Here is a 17,208-nt window from a genome sequence, read left to right as displayed (position 1 = left end):
CTGGGCTGTCAAAAGCCCAAACCTGTCAAAACACAGGGGCTGGAGGTCCATGGGACCACCAGGCCCTGACTACCTCTGCCCCGAGCAACGGGGGCTGGAGGTCCGGAGGACCTCCGGTCCCCCCCCCCCCCCAAGGTTCAAGGAGGGCTGGAGATCTGGTGGGTCTCCAGCCCCCCAAACCCCTAGAAAATGGTCCCTGGTGGTCCAGTGGCTGCCGGCCAAACCCTCCCTCCCCTCCCCAACTCCTCTCCTCCAGCGTTGGTCTGCCGAATCCCTGTTGGTCCAGTGGCAAGAAGAACCACCTCCCGGCCCCCCTACCTTAGTTGGAGGAGGGAGGTAGCCTGCCTCCCTCCTCTTCCTTGGGTTGACGCCGCCGCAAAATGGCGGCGCCCAGCCTCTGAGGGGCTTCTTTTTGCCACTGGACCGCCAGGGTCTCTTTTTTTTTTTTTTTTTTCTTTTTTTTTTTCTCTGCACAAATATAACAGTTCTAGGGTGTCCCTGTAACCAGTCCCTCCATGTGACACACTTACGATTTATAACAAATTGCTACTCTACCTATGAAGTTATTAATTCCTCTGTGTACATCTGTATGCTATAAAAGTTGGCATGTTTGAAAATACAAGTGAGACTAAATAAAAATGCTACCAGCAATAAAGAAAGACAACATGGATGCATCAGCTCATAGGTTGGTTTGCCTGCTTTGTTTTGAATGGGAAGGGCAAACAGAGACTGACCTATTGGCTTCAACTTTTTGACTTCATCCAATCTCCTTGTCAGTGAAAGTGAGTCCCGGAGGCTGTCTGCTCTGTGTCCCCAGTGGCGGCGGGAAAAAAAAAAGGCAACAAAAAGCAAGCATGGGGCCGCAACTTCCAGTTCCGGGGGCAGAGGACCAGCAGAACTGACAGCACATGCTTGAAGGCTGCTGCAGCCCTGCACTTGCTTTTCTTGTTTTACTGCCGCTGCTTTCTGCAGTAGCGGTTCAGGTGGTGGGAGGAGAAAGGTCGGGATTTGCCATGGCACCCCAGAGAGTTCGCTGTGGCCTTAGTTTTGTGCTGTTTTCTCAGTAACTGCTTAGAATTTCAGTGTGAAATTTCAGTTTGCAACATTTTTATTGATGTTATCATAGATAAACATTAATTCTCTGGATACAGTATCTAGTTTATGAAGTATAAGAAAACTTGAGTAAGTAAACAGTGTGAACATCAACTTTTAAACATTATTCCTTAGCATCCCTCCGGACCGGACCAGGATTGGACTGATGGGTTGTGCTCGCCTACCAGCAGGTGGAGACTGAGAAAAAACTCTGACTCTAGAGAGCCAATAGGAGCCCTGGCCATGTGACCTTAGCCCCAGTATTTTCTCAGTCTCCCAGCAGGTAGGAAGTGAGCCCATTAGTCTCTCTCCTTTTCTCTTTAGATATTACAGATATTTGTGATAATTCTTCTGTGCCTGGAATCTTATTTAGAGGCTTGACAGGGTTTCCTTTCTCTTCTTTCTTTGACAGCCTCGGGGGTGTTAAACTCGGGTGTCTCGAGTCCACCCCCCTTCCTCCCCATCTCCCTGGCTTAGCAGGGAAGGGCCGTCCCTTTCTCTGGAAAGGTGTACCGTCTTTGGGAGAGGCAGCCACTTTTAACAGGCAGCTGCTTTAAAAGAATTAAATCAAATAAAAGGAAATTCAAAGAAGCAGCCTTTCTTTCCCCAGACTTCTAACGAGCAGGCAGCTCCAGTGTTTTATTATAATTGAGGGGTTATAAAAAAAAAAAAAAGAAGAAAATAATTTAGTGTCTGAGACTTTAAACAGCGATTTTTCTCGTCAGATTTAATTTCCTCCATTTTCTTGCGTTTTGGCGGCGGCAGTTTAAACAAATGAAAAAAAAAAAAGAAAAGAAAGGTGCGAACCGCGTAAGCGCAGCCACCTGTTTTTTCCGATATGGCTTAAAAGTTCAAACAGCTGCTGTCGGTCAGCATCTCGCAGTTCACGCAGCCGGAACGTGTAAATTTTACTCTCCCTTCTAGGTTTCTTCGGGTCCGGTGCTGCCTCCGGTTTTTTCGGGGCCTTTTTCGCCGGCTGTTGTTTTTTCGCCGTTCCACTGGGCTCCACTTGTTCGGAGGTGTCGGGCGCGCTGCCGATCGTCACGGGGCCAGTGGCGCAAACGGCGGCCATTTTGTTTCTCCCTCCATCTTATCAGTCGGGGATCTCTCTGCTGAAGGTAAGGCTGCAGTTCATAGAGCAGTTCGGCTCCAAGATGTGTACACTTTTGTATGTGCTGAACGGCGTATTCTAAAATGCTCTTCACATCAGCAGGCAATATTTGGTTGAAAGGGGGCTCCTTTCATATATAGATATATAACAAGCTTTTCTTCTTTTAAATTTCTATGTATCACGGGGCTGTTAACACTAGTTTTTTCTGGTGCTCGGTCATTTTTCATTGCCTGGTGGAAAATCTACATCTTATAATATAATTCATTTCAAGCATTTTCCTCAATAGCTGTAGTATTATACAGTGTTTTAAGAACTTTAGAAACTTTCTCTATAGGCATAGAGTAAATTTCTGTCTTTCTCATTCCCTGGTGAATAGGACTACATTGTCTAAGAGTCAATTGATTGGTACTTTGCAATTCTGACCATAATATCTTAGTTCCTTTCAAGCATTTTACTCCATGCCTATGATGTTATATAGTGTTTTAAGAACTTAACAGACAATCACTCTCAATGGCTGTAGTGTTATACAGTGTTTTCTTTTTCCGACTTTAAGAAGCCTTCTCTAGAGGCATACAGTATATTGTTCAGATGCCATGGGGATATATCAGCTCTTTCATATTCTCTGAGGGACAGTCCTGTCTACCAAGCTCCCAATCACTCAGCTGCCTTAGCAGGCATGCTTTATTCATGTCTTCCCTTCTTTTCCAACTGCCTTGAAGCCTCTCATATTTCATTTTAGCTTTCTTCTGGTTTTTACGGGACATATGGTCACTTAGAGAATAAAGTCATCCTTTCACTTAAAGATAGTGGACGGTCCTCAAACCATCTACTCGTGTTTCTCTACTCTATCAGTTCAGCATTGGCAGATTATAAACATCCTGGTTTGGTCCAGTATGCCTATACATACCATCTGCTATCTCTTCCTCTTCCTTAGAGACCTGATGTTATATCAAGCTTTCTTGAATTCAGATACAGTCTTGTCTACACTGCCTTCACCAAGTGGCTGTGGCACAACTTCACTTTTTTCGTTACAGGTAATTTCCAAGGTTGTCCTTTGGAGTGAAGGCGCATAGAATGAAAATGAGTGTTCTTTCAATTGGAAGGGGATTCACTCACTTCCTGTGTATTTATGCCATAGGTACATAAGTATGGTTATGCTGGGTAAGGCCTAAAGTCCATCAAGTCCAGCATTCATATCTAATGGGCATAGGTACATAAGTTTTGCCATTCTGGGGAAGCTCAAATGTCCACCTTTCTACAACCAGAACAGCATTAGAGAAAAAAAAAAAAAAAACCCAAAAAAAAAACCTCTCACGAGAGTATCGAACAGAAATCTCTGCTCCAAAAGCAAAGCTTTGCAGTAATTCTGCAAACTAACGCATACAATATTTGCCATGGCTGTTCACCACTAGGAACACCGGGGACCCTGGGCCTAGGTTCGGTGTTTTAACCTGAAACAAGCTCAACATTCATATCTATTGGGTGTGAGTCTGGTACTACTACTACTACTTAACATTTCTAGAGCGCTACTAGGGTTACGCAGCGCTGTACAAATTAACAAAGAAGGACGTTCTCTGCTCAAAGGAGCTTACAATCTACATCTCAGTGAGGGAGGACGCATGACCGTGGTACGTGGATTACTGGTATGTGGATTAAGAAATTACGTTCATACTGGGACAATTCTTTTCTGTCCGGAGCGTACTACCATAGCATCTATATTCAGAACTTACCCAACTATGGAACGCCATAGAGATAGGGTTGGAGTTTGTAGCCCTATTTAACTGGTGTCCTTGGTCACCCTTCCTCTTCTCCTCAGGATCCAGAGAATGGCTAGTTTTTTGCTTATGCATTAACCGGTCATTTTCAGCAGTACTCTCTCTTCCGTTCTTTTATAGATCTAAGAGGATGTTCATTGCGCTCTTAGGGTCATTTTATTCTTACCTAGACGACTACCTAATTGGAGAAAGTCTTATCAGCAGAGTTCTCAGGTCACGCACCGGGTGTTGCATTTCTTACAGTCTCTAGGTTGGGTGGTGATTGTAGCCAGGCCTCTCATTTGATCTCTCATCAGATATCTCTGATTTTCTCTTTGTTTAGTCAGGTTGGCGCACAGTCTTTTGTCTCCTCTGCAAACATCTCAGTTTATATTTTTCTTGGTGACCTTGGGCCTTCGGCCATTTCCTCGCTCTATTCTGCAGAATGCAATTTTACTTTCTAATGCCCAAGAAGGAATTTTCCTTCATCCTATTGCGAATCTCAGGGTCATCAATCACGCTATTTAAGTGTCATCTAGTTATCTCAAGAACCTTAGTTCTGGCATTGGGATGCTTCGTGCAGTACGCTTTTTGGCAGAAGCTTGTTTGTATATATTTTTTTTCTGGGGGACCTCAGCAATTCGTTTTACCTTCGGGTGAATTTTGTTTTCCCTACTGACAAACAAGGCGGAGAGAGCTATGTTGGTCCTTGCCATGGCAATGGGTTAGGTCATCCGCCAAGGAGGAGTTAAGAGTATACTCTTGAGTTTGTACTCATTTTTTCTTAGTTGTGTCACCCTGCATTTAGGTGAATGGACTCTCATTTTTTCAGCCTTACTTCCTCACTGCGACACTTCAGGGCTATCTTTTTTTGCCTTCAGGCTCACGAACATTTCTTGCTTCTTCCGTTCAGCAACAGTCTTGACGGAGACAGGGACAGATGCCAACGTCCAGCAGGGGTTTTTCAACCTTCTTTATGCGTTTCTTCCGTCATCTCACTAGGTGTTTACGCAGAACCAAGGCACCCTTCTACATCCGGACCCCCAGTCACTCAAACTTATGGCGTGGTTACTGGGTCCGCAACATCTTTGATATTTTCGCAGGAAGTACTTCAAGTTTTAATTGCTTCCAGACAGAAATCTACATTAAAGTCCTATGAATCAAAGTGGCGACGGTTCACTCTGTGGTGCTCCTCTCGCCACTTCATTCCACAAACAGTATCCATTTTGCATGTTTTGGAATATCTTCTGCATCTTGCGAAATCTTGTCTGTCTTACTCATCCATTAGAGTTCATTTGGCAGCTCTATCAGTGATGCATGATACTGTTGACAACCGCACGCTTATGCAGCATCCACTGTCAAAGCGGTTTCTTAAAGGAGTCCTGCACCTGTACCCCCCGCTTCGTCCATCAGCTAGGTGAACTAGGTGAACAGACTCTTAAAGTTCTGTTTTCTAGTAGCCATAACGTTTTCTATAAAGTTTTCCTCTTCAAGCAGTGTTTCCTAGTAGCCATTGCAGCAAGTAGATCTATGTGTGGAATACTTCTACGGTTGGTAACTTCTTTTCGGTCTGCTGTAGTTTAAAGTTTTCACCTTTCCCAATCGGTTTTTTCTTATTGGTTTTGTCCTTCTAGCCAGTAGGCGTAAAAGTTTTTCATTGTTTCTAATCCGCTATATCGCGAAGGATCAAGGAAATGAGAATGTCTTTCTCTTCTGGCTGAGAGGGCAGTTCCACAGCGTATTACAACATATTCCACAACTTCAGAAGCGGGCTCTATTCTTACTACGGCGATTTTTGGTGCTCTCGGTGCACATTGGTAAGTTGGCAACTTAGTCCTAGTTTCATTTTATTTTGCTCATTGGGACACACTACATGTTAGTTGTCGCCAGGTGGACTATGCAGCATGAACATTTCTCTGCAGTTTTCATAGGGTCCCTCCCTTCAGATTACTGCTTTGGTACTTCCCATCAGTCCAATCCTGGTCCGGTCCGGAGGGATGCTAAGGAAGGAGAAATTAGATCTTACCTGCTAATTTGCTTTCCTTTAGTCCCTCCGGACCGGACCAGGCCCCTCCCATGTTCTCTCTACTCTTTAGCTTCTTTTATTAAGTAGGAAGTGTATTCAGTAGGAAGTGTATTCATTCCTTTACGATTCGTGGAACAATACTATATATATACAGAACTTTACGTGGTCTATACCACTTCTCTGGTGGTTGCTGGTGAGCTCAATTGTTGGAATCTATCTATAAAACCTTAAATACGCCATACCACTTCTCTGGTGAGAGTTGTGGCTGAGCTCAGTTGCTGGAATATCTATAAACCTTAAATATGATTTACCACTTTTCTGGTGAGAGTTGCTGGTAAGCTCAGTTGATGGAATATATATAAAATCTTAAGTGGGCCATACCACTTCTCTGGTGAGAGTTGCTGGTGAGCTATAAGACAAGTGAGCCATACCACTTCTCTAGTGAGAGTTGCGGGTGAGCTATATTATACGTGAGCCATACCACTTCTCTGGGGAGAGTAGCTGGTGAGCTATATTACATGTGAGCCATATCGCTTCTCTGGTGAGAGTTGCTGGTGAGCTATAGTACAAGTGAGCCATACCACTTCTCTGGTGAGAGTTGCTGGTGAGCTGTAATACATATCGGGCCATACCACTTCTCTGGTGAGAGTTGCTGGTGAGCTCTGATACTTGGCATTGCCGAGTGCTTTGTGGCTGCTAGGATTCCATACGGCACAGAAGGTCTTTCTTTCTTTCCTGCTTTATTCAAATACTGAGGCTAAGGTCACATGGCCAGGGCTCCTATTGGCTCTCTAGAGTCAGAGTTTTTTCTCAGTCTCCACCTGCTGGTAGGCGAGCACAACCCATCAGTCCAATCCTGGTCCGGTCCGGAGGGACTAAAGGAAAGCAAATTAGCAGGTAAGATCTAATTTCTCCTTTTCTCCCCATCTAGTTCCGTCCCTTCCCTTTATGTTCAACAATTTTATTAAGATCAATATGACACAGTGCAAACTACTTATACCATTCAGAATGAATCAATAGAAGCACAAGATGAGTTCACACCCACAAATGCAGAGAGATGTTATGCATGTTCCCCCCCCCCTTCCCCCCCCCACCCTCAACTAACCCATCTCCAGCTAAAAATGTATTGCTAAGCATTGTTCGTGTTCTTGCTGTCCCGCATCCATAATGAACATTCCTTCTCCCCTCCCCCTCCCTTGCTGTAAAATCTCAAGGAGTACACAGGTTATAAATGTATAGCCAATCTCTCCTAGCCTTATACCATGAGACCCGCATACCCCTATCACAAAGGACTGCCAGAAGGCCCGTGTGAGAAATCTGTATCGAATGAGAGGGTTTTTCCTTATCACCTCCCATTCTCCTATTGAACCCTATACTAGAGCCCCAAAGCACCCACTTAGGCCCCCATACCAACTTCAGTAGCTTGGCCCAGTTTGAAAGACAGTAGAAATGAAGGAGAAAAGAAAAAAATTTTTATAAACCGTTTAACACTAAACTACGCGCACTTGAAGACAGGGACTGGATATAAGGTCCCCATACCTCCAAAAAACGCGCTCTTTTCTTCGGAGAAGGTCCCACCGCCCGGTGTTCATGCAGCAGTAGATCATGAAGCCTATTCCTCCAGTGCCAAAAATCTGGTGGGTCCACAGTCAACCACCCATTCAGGATCACCTTCTTCCCCATCAGGCAGGCCTTACGAATCAACTGTCGCTGGCCCCCCCCGCTGGAGGACAAAAAGTTCATATTTGTCGAATATAATCCCCAGAGGAGTGCAGCAAATTCGAGATTTTACCAATCCTTCCAAGTACTTTATGATCAATTGCCGATACCTTTGTATACCCGGACATTCCCAGAGACAATGGTAGAGTGTACCTTCCCGCTGCTGACACTTAGAACATAATGGGTCCGGCACCCCTCCCATCTTAAACACCTGTAGTTTAGTCATATAAGCTCTATGCAGAATACGAAATTGACATTCCCTCAGACTCGCATGCACAGGGATCCCTGGTATACGGGACACCAACTTTGTATAATCTAAGGTCAAACTAGGTCTCTGCATGTCCCATGCCCAACGGGCTGTGATTGCTGCTGTGTTTTTTTCAGGGGTCGGAACTCCCACAGTCGCTTATGCAAACTCGATATTGAGAGCCGTGTCCCCGGGACCTCCTCGAAAAATTCCCTTACTCTTCTCCCATGCCCACTATTCAACTGTTCCATATTTAGGGACCGAATGTAGTGGGCTAATTGCTGTTACGCAAACTCATGACTGACATCTATGCCTACTCCCAACGACCCCAAGTTTAGCAGTCCCCCTCTATTCCCCAATACATGTTCCAATCTTATTATACCCTTAGATGCCCACCTTCTAAATACCTTATTCTCGGAACCAGGTGAGAATGCTGGATTACCTTGCAATGGCACATATCAGAAGTATCCGCTGCCGATCCCCAGTACCTATTTAAGTCCTTCCAAACCTCCCTCATGGGTCCTAATAATAGACTACCCTTAAATGTATGTGGCACCGAACTCTGTGGGCCATGCAATAAATAATGCAAATGAAACGGCGCGAAAAAAGCCTGTTGTAGCCTCCTCGGGGTGAAATCCTGTTTAACAGCCAGTCCTTCAGATGTTGTAACAAACATGCTTGATTGTATTTTTTAATATCTGGGATCCCCATACCCCCCACCTTCCAAGAACCCATTAATAATTCCAATGGTAATTTGGGCATCTCCCCCCCCCCCCCCCCCCCAACAAATTGCCGTAGATGCTTGTGGAATTGCCTAAGATCTTTGTTTCTTAAACATAGCGGCAAAACTTGCAAGATATACAGCCACCTGGGGAATTCTGCCATACGAAACAGCTGGACTCTCCCATGTAGCGAGAGCGGTAATACTGCCCATTTTTGCAACCTGTGCCGCATGTTATCCAACAGCTTGGTAAAATTAAGGCTATAAAAAGCCGTTGTTTTCATGGCCACCTGCAACCCTAAATATGTCAAACTTTCCTTAGCCCACTTTAATGGAAACCCCTCCCCCCACTCCCCCCGCACTTTATCCGTAGCTGTTAATGCCAGGGATTTTGAGTAGTTGACCTGAAATCCAGCAAAATCCCCATATTCCCTGAATAGTTCTAGCAGAGCAGCTAGGGATTTCCTGGGGTCTGTGAGATGCACCAAGATATCATCCACAAATGCGGATATCTTAAATCCTACTGTTCCCCATTCTACTCCAGCAATTTCCGGATGAGACTCAATCTCTCTAATCAGGGGATCCAACGTCAATACAAAAAGTAATGGGGAAAGAGGGCATCCCTGTCTCACCCCTCTCCTGATCGAGAATGCCGGCGATCGTTCACCATTGATCCACATAAACGCTTGAGGATTCAAATACAGAGCCCCACCACCTTTCTAAAAAAAAAAAGCCCTCTATACCAACTTTCTGCAAAACTGCGAACATAAACTGCCATACCACTTGGTCAAAGGCCTTCTCTGCATCGAAACTTACTAGCAGAGAAGGCTGTCCTTGTTCCTCCACTCGCTCCAATGAGGCTATCAGAGCTCTCACATTGCTTACCACTGATCTACCCTTTACAAACCCCACCTGCGGGGATGCTATCTACTACTACTACTACTATTTAGCATTTCTATAGCGCTACAAGGCGTACGCAGCGCTGCACAAACATAGAAGAAAGACAGTCCCTGCTCAAAGAGCTTACAATCTAATAGACTCAAAACCGGAAGCACCCATGCCAAGTTTGCCAAAAATTTTGCGTAGAGTTTCACATCGCTATTTAGTAATGATATTGGCCTATACGAACCCATTTCCTCCGGGTCTTTGCCCGGTTTCAGCAACACTATCATTTTTGCCATGCTTAAAGTCTCTGGGACCGACCCGGAGGCCGCCATAGAATTAAAAAGATTTAATAAAGGCGGGGTCACCTGTTCTTGTAACAATTTTTATAAAAGGCCATGCTATACCCATCAGGCCCCGGTGCCTTGTGAGTATCACTCTGTTGTAACGCTAAAATTAACTCCCCCTCTCCAATGGGGGCATTAATATCTTGTTTCTGTGAGTCCGTCAGCTTTGGGAGGTCATTATCCAAAAACAATGCACTATCAGGTATTGTGTCCGTGTCCTCCTTGTATAAGTCTCCATAGTAATGCCTAAAGCTATCTACTATGTCCTGTTCAAGTCTGAGCATTCTGCCCTCTTGACTCTTCACTTGCAGAATCCTAGTTGTACTTCTTTTCCCCTTAACTAGTCGGCCTAACAAAGTCCCCGCCTTATTCCCATACCTAAACATCTGATGTTTTATAATACAGAATGGATTTCTGTGCCCTCTCCTGTAAGAGTTCGTTCAATTCCCTCTGAGCCTCCAAATAAATTAACTTCTGTTCTTCTGTCTGGGCTGCCCCGTATTTCTTTCGGTGCACTCTCACCTCCCTTTCCAGCCTCAATATCTTTGTCTCCCTGTTTCCTCTTCCATGCCCTATATGCAATTATCTCACTTCTTAGGACCACCTTTGCTGTTTCCCCAATACAACCCATGTTGTTCTATAGGCCCTTTATTATGATACTCATAGTCTCTCCACTTTTCTTGTAAAAGTGCTTGAAATTTCATGTCCCGATAAAGCTCAAATGGAAATGTCCACCCCCCCCCCCCCCCCACCGCCCTCTCCTATCTCCTACCAGTTCCAGGGTCACCCATATGGGGGAGTGGTCCGATATTTCGCTTGGTCCAATCTCTGCCTCCACTGTTTTAGAAAAAAGAGGTTGTGAAACTAATATATAATCAATTCAGGATAGGGAAGAGTGGGCCCGAGATAGATGTGTGTAATCCCTGCACCCCGGGTGTAACACTCTCCACACGTCTATCAAATCTAAGGTGGTGCACAGAAACGGCAGTTCCCTTAAGTAGTGGCTAGGGCCCAAGCCCCCCCGACCTGTCTTATCCATTAATGGGTCATACACCATATTAAAATCTCCCCCTATTACCACATTCCCCCTCTGGTATGGCGTCAGCAGTGCTATGATCTCTTTGTGAAATTTCTTATTGTATACATTAGGCGCATATATATTACAAAAAATGTAGGGCGTCCCCCCTAACTCCTACCAATACATATCTATCCACTGCACTCCTCTTAACTGACTTTATGGCCAGCTGTAGCCCCTTCCGAAACAAAATCAACACACCTGCCTTCTTATTGTGGGCTGGGACACCGACTATTGTTTCTACCCACCCCTGCCGGAATTTATTCTGCTCTATTGAGGTCAAGTGTGTTTCTTGAAGGAACACAACGTCCGCTGCATGACGCTGCAAAGCCTGTAAGATTTTTTTCTGCTTTTACGGGCAATGAGACCCCCCCCCCCCCCACACACACACACATTCCATGATGATAACCTAACCTGCCCCAGCACTCCAAATTAGCTTATAACTGTGTGATTTTCTTATTTGGAGAGCGCACCTCCCAGCCCTTAGGTACCTCCCCTCTTAACCACTGTGTCCTCCAATGCCCCCCTCCCGTGCGCGCAGTCAGCAAGCAAATTATATAAAAAAAACCAGCAAGAACATTCCCAAGAAGCCCCAAAACTCCCCCTCCCACTTCCCCCTCCCCTCTCTCCACAATCCACCATATAATGTTCTCATCTAAGAACTGGTCACGTGTCCGCCATGCCCCCGTCCCCTCTAGCCGCAACTGTAAATTAACACACACAACCCTTTTCAACATGTCACAGAATATTGCTTAACACCCTCCTCCCATATACAAACTAATATAGTTCCTCCTAGCCAAAAATTCTCTCCCAAACCATTTTCTTTTTCAGATAATTAAACTATAGAAACACTTTCCCAACTTTAAATCCCCAAACATGGGTTCTCTATTGCTGTTGAAGTCTTACTAAACCGCATTCTCCAGTCTCTGCTCCCACTCTGTCAAAATGGATCCAGTACTCGTGGATGGCGGGGATCAGAAGGAATGGACGCACATCTCCTGTAAGGGTATCTCCACTCCTGTCAGCGCACTGCCTCCTCCGCATTTTGCTCCATGCCTCCTTTGATCTCCTGGACGAACTGCATCGCCTCCGCTGGGGCCGTGAAAAATCGTGTCTGGCCATCATAATGAACCCTCAGACGCGCCGGGTACAACAAGGCGAAGCGAACTCGTTTATGAAGCTCCGTGCAAGGACCCACGAATTGCTTGCGTTGCGCTGCCACTGCAGCCGAAAAATCCTGGAAGCACAGCACCCTCTCCTCTTCATAGCATACCTTTTCTAGCGATCGCCAGGCTCTCAAGATCTCCTGTTTATGAGTATAATTTAAGATTTTACAAATTACAACTCGTGGACGCTGAGCTTCCGACCTCAACTGTCCCAAGCAATTTGCACGCTCTATCCTTAGTGTTCTCCAGGGCTTTCACTTTTAAGGCCTTTGGCAGCCAGGACTGTAGGATTTCACGCAAATCCACCTCTCTTACAGATTCCGGGATCACCACTAGTCTGAGATTGTTCCTTCTTGTTCTGTTCTCCAAATCTTCCAATTTCATTTCTAGTTGGGTGATCCTCTTCTGCCAGTCCTTATCTTGGCCCTCCTGCTGTGTTCTCCGATCTTCTAGTTCGGAGAGTCTTTGCTGAAATCCCGCCATGTCCGTCTTCAGTCCTTCTAGTTTATCATCCATATTATCAAATTTTTCAGAGATCCTCTTCAGTTTAACGTCTACCGATGACTCCAGCGGTTGTGAGACCGCCGCTATTTCAGCCGCCCAGGCGGAGCTTACTGTGTCTCCCGAGGGGCCGGAGTCCACCATCTTGCCGTCTCCAGCTCGCCCTCGCGCTCCTTCTTTCCGCAGCGATTTAGATGTCATACTGTTGGAATTTTTCAGAGAATCTTCTCAAATCTCTCCTCGGTAACGTTCTGTTTATGTTTATACCTCGTGTGGGTTGCGAACTTGCCGGTTTAAGCTGTTAGAGGGGTTGATGTTATATCGGGGCCTCAGAGCTCACTCCTGTGGCGTCCTATCCCTCGCCTAGCATCACGTGACTTTGTGTGAAATTTTAAGCTGTGTTACTATCTGTTTGCTGAGTGGAATAAGATGATTTATTTATATTTATTTATTTATTTATTTGTTACATTTGTACCCCACATTTTCCCACCTATTTGCAGGCTCAATGTGGCTTACATAATACCGTAAAGGCGTTCAGCAGTCAGTTGATAACAAATACAAGGTTGTATTGTGGTCAGATGAGGTAGGTGTGTGTCAGGCACCGTGAAGGTAGAAGGGAATGAGGATTGTATATTAGTATGATCATTGGTTGTGCTGTGTTGCTGGATGTGGGGTATTCCTTTTTGAAGAGGTTGGTTTTTAGCGATTTTCTGAAGTTTAGATGGTTATGGATTGCTCTTACAGCTTTTGGGAGTCCATTCCATAGTTGTTTTTATTTAGGGTTGGATAGACCCATGAGGACCAGCTGTGGTAGGCTGGCAAGCTAGCCATCTACCAGAGAAGGTCCCCTGAAGGCTGTTATCTATTTGGCTGCTATCTGACTCCCAACCGGTAATTGTGTGGTTGGGTATTATCTTATTAGCCATTTTTACCCCAAGAGTTTAACTAAGTCTCTAAATATTCTATAGGAAAGAGTAAGGGAACAAGATGCAAGAATAATCAGCTTTATTATAGCTTACCACAATAACACAGCAGGATCAGGAATACAAGCAGATGGGTGGACAGTCGGACAGCACTTCGTGTAGCAAGTCAAAAGGTCTTCTGACACGCCTTATATACTCTCTTAACTCCATTCTAAGTAATGGGGCCCATAAGCTACAATGTTAAACTTGTACTAGCTAACCACAATCTTGCTCAGTCAGTAAGTCATTTCCTTTGCACCTACAGATACTTAAGAAAAACAAGTCTTTTTCTAACTTAAATGGGGAAATTGGGGAAAATCCACTTTATAACTGACACTTTAGAGTTTCCATTTTGTTTTCTGATCTCCATTTTGTTTCATATTTCTCTAACCAGTTTTCCTAATTAGATTATTTAGGCCTCAATCCGGGTTTAAAACTAGGCCATGCTTTTTCCAGCAAGCTCCTAGTTATGCCAACCATCAGATTTCTGACTTGGCCTATGTCCCTAGTAGCCTGAGCTCTATGGCTCAGCCCTCCACCATTCCAGTGGGGGTCTCTGGCTGTATTATATCTTATCATTGTGCACTTACGTAGGAGAAGCTGGATTTGTAAGTTGTTATGTATTTAAGTTCTTTGCAATTTGGGTAGTGTAAGTTTTTTTAGGTATGATCATGAAGATCCGATTCTGTTTCTGGTTGGTAGGTCTGAGGTCTGTCATGTATTCTGGGACTACGCTGTGGATGATTTTGTTGGCAAAGGTGCAGATTTTGAAGTTGATCTGTTCTTTGATTGGGAGCCAGTGCAACTTTTCTCGGAGGGGTTTAGCACTATCGAAGCATGATTAACCAAATATCAGCCTGGCAGCTGTGTTTTGGACGGTCTGGAGTTTTTTTGAGAGTTTTTCTTTACATCCCGCATAGATTGCGTTGCAGTAATCCTGCATGGCTTAGGACCATTGATTGTATTAGGTTTTGAAAGATTTCCCTCGGGAAGAAAGGTTTTATTCGTTTAAGTCTCCATATTGAATAGAACATTTTCTTTAATACGGAGTTTACTTGGCTCTCGAGGGTAAGGTTGCGGTCAATTGTGACTCCGAGGATTTTTAGGCTGTCTGAGGTAGGTAGGGAATGTTCCGGGGGTGTTTATGGTTGTGGGTTTGTACTTGTTATGTGGAGATGAGTATGAGGCAGTGTGTTTTTTCAGTATTCAGTTTCAGTTGGAAAGAGTTTGCCCAGGAGTCCATGATGTTCAGGCAGTCATTAATGATGATCTTTTAAACATGGCTTCCTTGTCATCAGCAGCAGATGAATCCATTACGAGTGGGTTGTGTCCACCTACCAGCAGCGGTAGATAGAGAACACTGAAAAACATAGTGCCTCTAGGACGGCTAGCTCCATCTGCCTCTCAGTATTTCTCTATCTCCCAGCAGGGTAGGACACAGCTTGTTCAGCTCCTGGAAAATTTCTTCCTGGGGAGGCTCCTCTGCTTGGCCAGTTGAGCTGGGGTGTTGTCGCTGTTGGTGCCCACTTAAAAGGCACATAGGAAGTTTGCCCTTTCCCTGCCTTACCCATTGTGGATGCAGGCACATAGATTCGCCCTTTCCCTGCCTTTCCCACTTCCCCCTTGTGGATGTAGGCATATAGGTTCGCCCTGTCCCTGCCTTTCCCATCCTCTACTGCCTCCGAACTACCTCTGTAGCTGTTTGCCTCCAACTTTCCTCACAGCGTTAAAAAAACAAACAAACAAACAAAAAAACGTGCTTTTTATGCGCTGCTATTCTGAGGTTTTTATTGACATGCAGCGTGACCAGAGCTCGGTGGACTTGGTCCTTTGAGGTAAGAGCGCGGTACTCAGCTCCTCCGGGGCGGACGGCGTTCCGATCAGGGTGATTTTGGCGTGAAGCCGCCATTTTGTATTTTATTCCACTGTTTTTCGGCGATGGCTGCTGAGGGAGTTAAGTGCTGTTCCTGTTGTGGTAAGCGCAGATCAGCAGCTGGGCTCTGTAAAACGTGCTGTATAGACGGTAGAGCAGTACGAGCATGGCGAGCAATGATTCTTCCCGCTCAATGGAGCTGGCAGTGGGCGCCATCTTGGAAGCGCCGCATGGCTTGACCCCCGCGGTTGCAGAGGAGTCTGTGAGCAGAGGGGCGCCTCGGGCCGAGGCTACCAGAGGAGCTCCGTACCCCGTAGCTCCTAATTCGGAGACGGGAGGTCAGGCTGAGTTTTTCTTCCTTGTGCTTATTTTACATAAAGCCTTCATGCTGAAAAGAGCTCTGTCGCAGGTGTCTGACACTGTGTTGCTACCTGGTCTCCCTCTGACTGATGATGGCCCGGGGCAGATGTCAGAAGTGGATGCCCCGGAGCGTTGGATGAACGCTAAACATAGATGGGTAAATTCCCCATCAGAGAGTGGCACACCCCCCTTCCCCCCCGTGGTCGGGCTGTGGGGACTCTGAGGGATCTGGCAGGTCTTCGTGGTCTGAGGAGCCAGAGGAAGGTGCCGGCTTGCCACTGGATCTGGATGATCCCACTGCAGTTTGGATTTTCCACCGTGATGAACTGCCAGCGCTTATCTCTGATGCCTTACAGGCCCTCTCTATTGATGATCCTGTTCAAGGCGAGGCCTCCTCTGGTAATCCGAGCATGGCAAGTACTAAGAAGCCTGCTCGAGCCTTTCCTTTGCATGACTCCATCCAAGAGCTTATTTCTGCTCAATGGGCTGACCCAGAGGGGCCCTTGAAAGTGGCCAGGGCGATAGGGCTTCTTTACCCTCTGAGTGAGGAACACTTGGCCCGTTTTGGGATGCCTAAAGTGGATGCCTTAGTCACGGCTGTGACAAAAAAGACCACCCTCCCAGTAGAGGGAGGGGTCAACCTGAAGGACATTCAGGACCGGCGGCTGGAATCAGCGCTAAAACGGTCCTTTGAGATTTTGGGTCTAGCCTTAAGGGTGTCTGCAGTTCTTATGCTGCTTGAGCCTGTCTCTCTTGGTTACAACAGGCAGTGGACCAGCCCGTGGATGGTGCGGAGTCCCTCGCTGAGGTTGCACCGCGCATGGAGTCGGCCTTGTCATTTTTAGCTAACGCCCTCTATGATCTGGTCAGAGCTTCAGCTAAACAGATGTCTGTGGCGGTGTCCGCCCGCCGCCTTCTATGGCTACGGCATTGGGCGGCTGACATGGCCTCTAAGCAAAGGCTGGTGAAGTTGCCCTTTCGGGGACTTCTGTTATTTGGGGAGGAGTTGGAGAGAATTGTTAAAGACCTGGGGAATGCTAAACCCCAGCGGTTACCTGAGGATAGGCCGCGGCCGCCTTCCAAGGGTCAGGTGGTTCCCTACTCCTCTAGACCTCGCTTTCGTGAAGCTAGAAGGTTTCGCCCGGGGCGCTCTGCTGGGTTTACTCAACGTGCCCGTTTTCAGCAGAGGAACTCCTTTCACTCGGACAAGCGATCCGCAGCGGCCGGTGCTAGGCCTGGAGTTCAAGGGTGACCCTCTCAATGATGGTGCGCCGATCCACTCCTCCTTTACAGCTGTAGGAGGACGCCTTTCCTTCTTTCTAGAGGAGTGGACCAAGATTACCTTGGATCAGTGGGTCCTGGACCTGATCAG

At 46.1% G+C, this 17,208-nt stretch overlaps 1 protein-coding gene across 2 annotated transcripts in view; it reads left to right on the top strand.

The window, feature by feature from the left end:
• PSAP (prosaposin) overlaps positions 1 to 17,208 on the top strand; it is a 210,055-nt gene that overhangs the window by 45,144 nt on the left and 147,703 nt on the right. The gene's annotated exons all lie outside the window — the stretch shown is intronic.

The sequence above is a fragment of the Microcaecilia unicolor genome, chromosome 5 (genome assembly GCF_901765095.1).
Source record: "Microcaecilia unicolor chromosome 5, aMicUni1.1, whole genome shotgun sequence".
Classification (NCBI taxonomy): Eukaryota; Metazoa; Chordata; class Amphibia; order Gymnophiona; family Siphonopidae; genus Microcaecilia; species Microcaecilia unicolor.
This window is presented reverse-complemented; position numbering and strand designations above follow the sequence as displayed.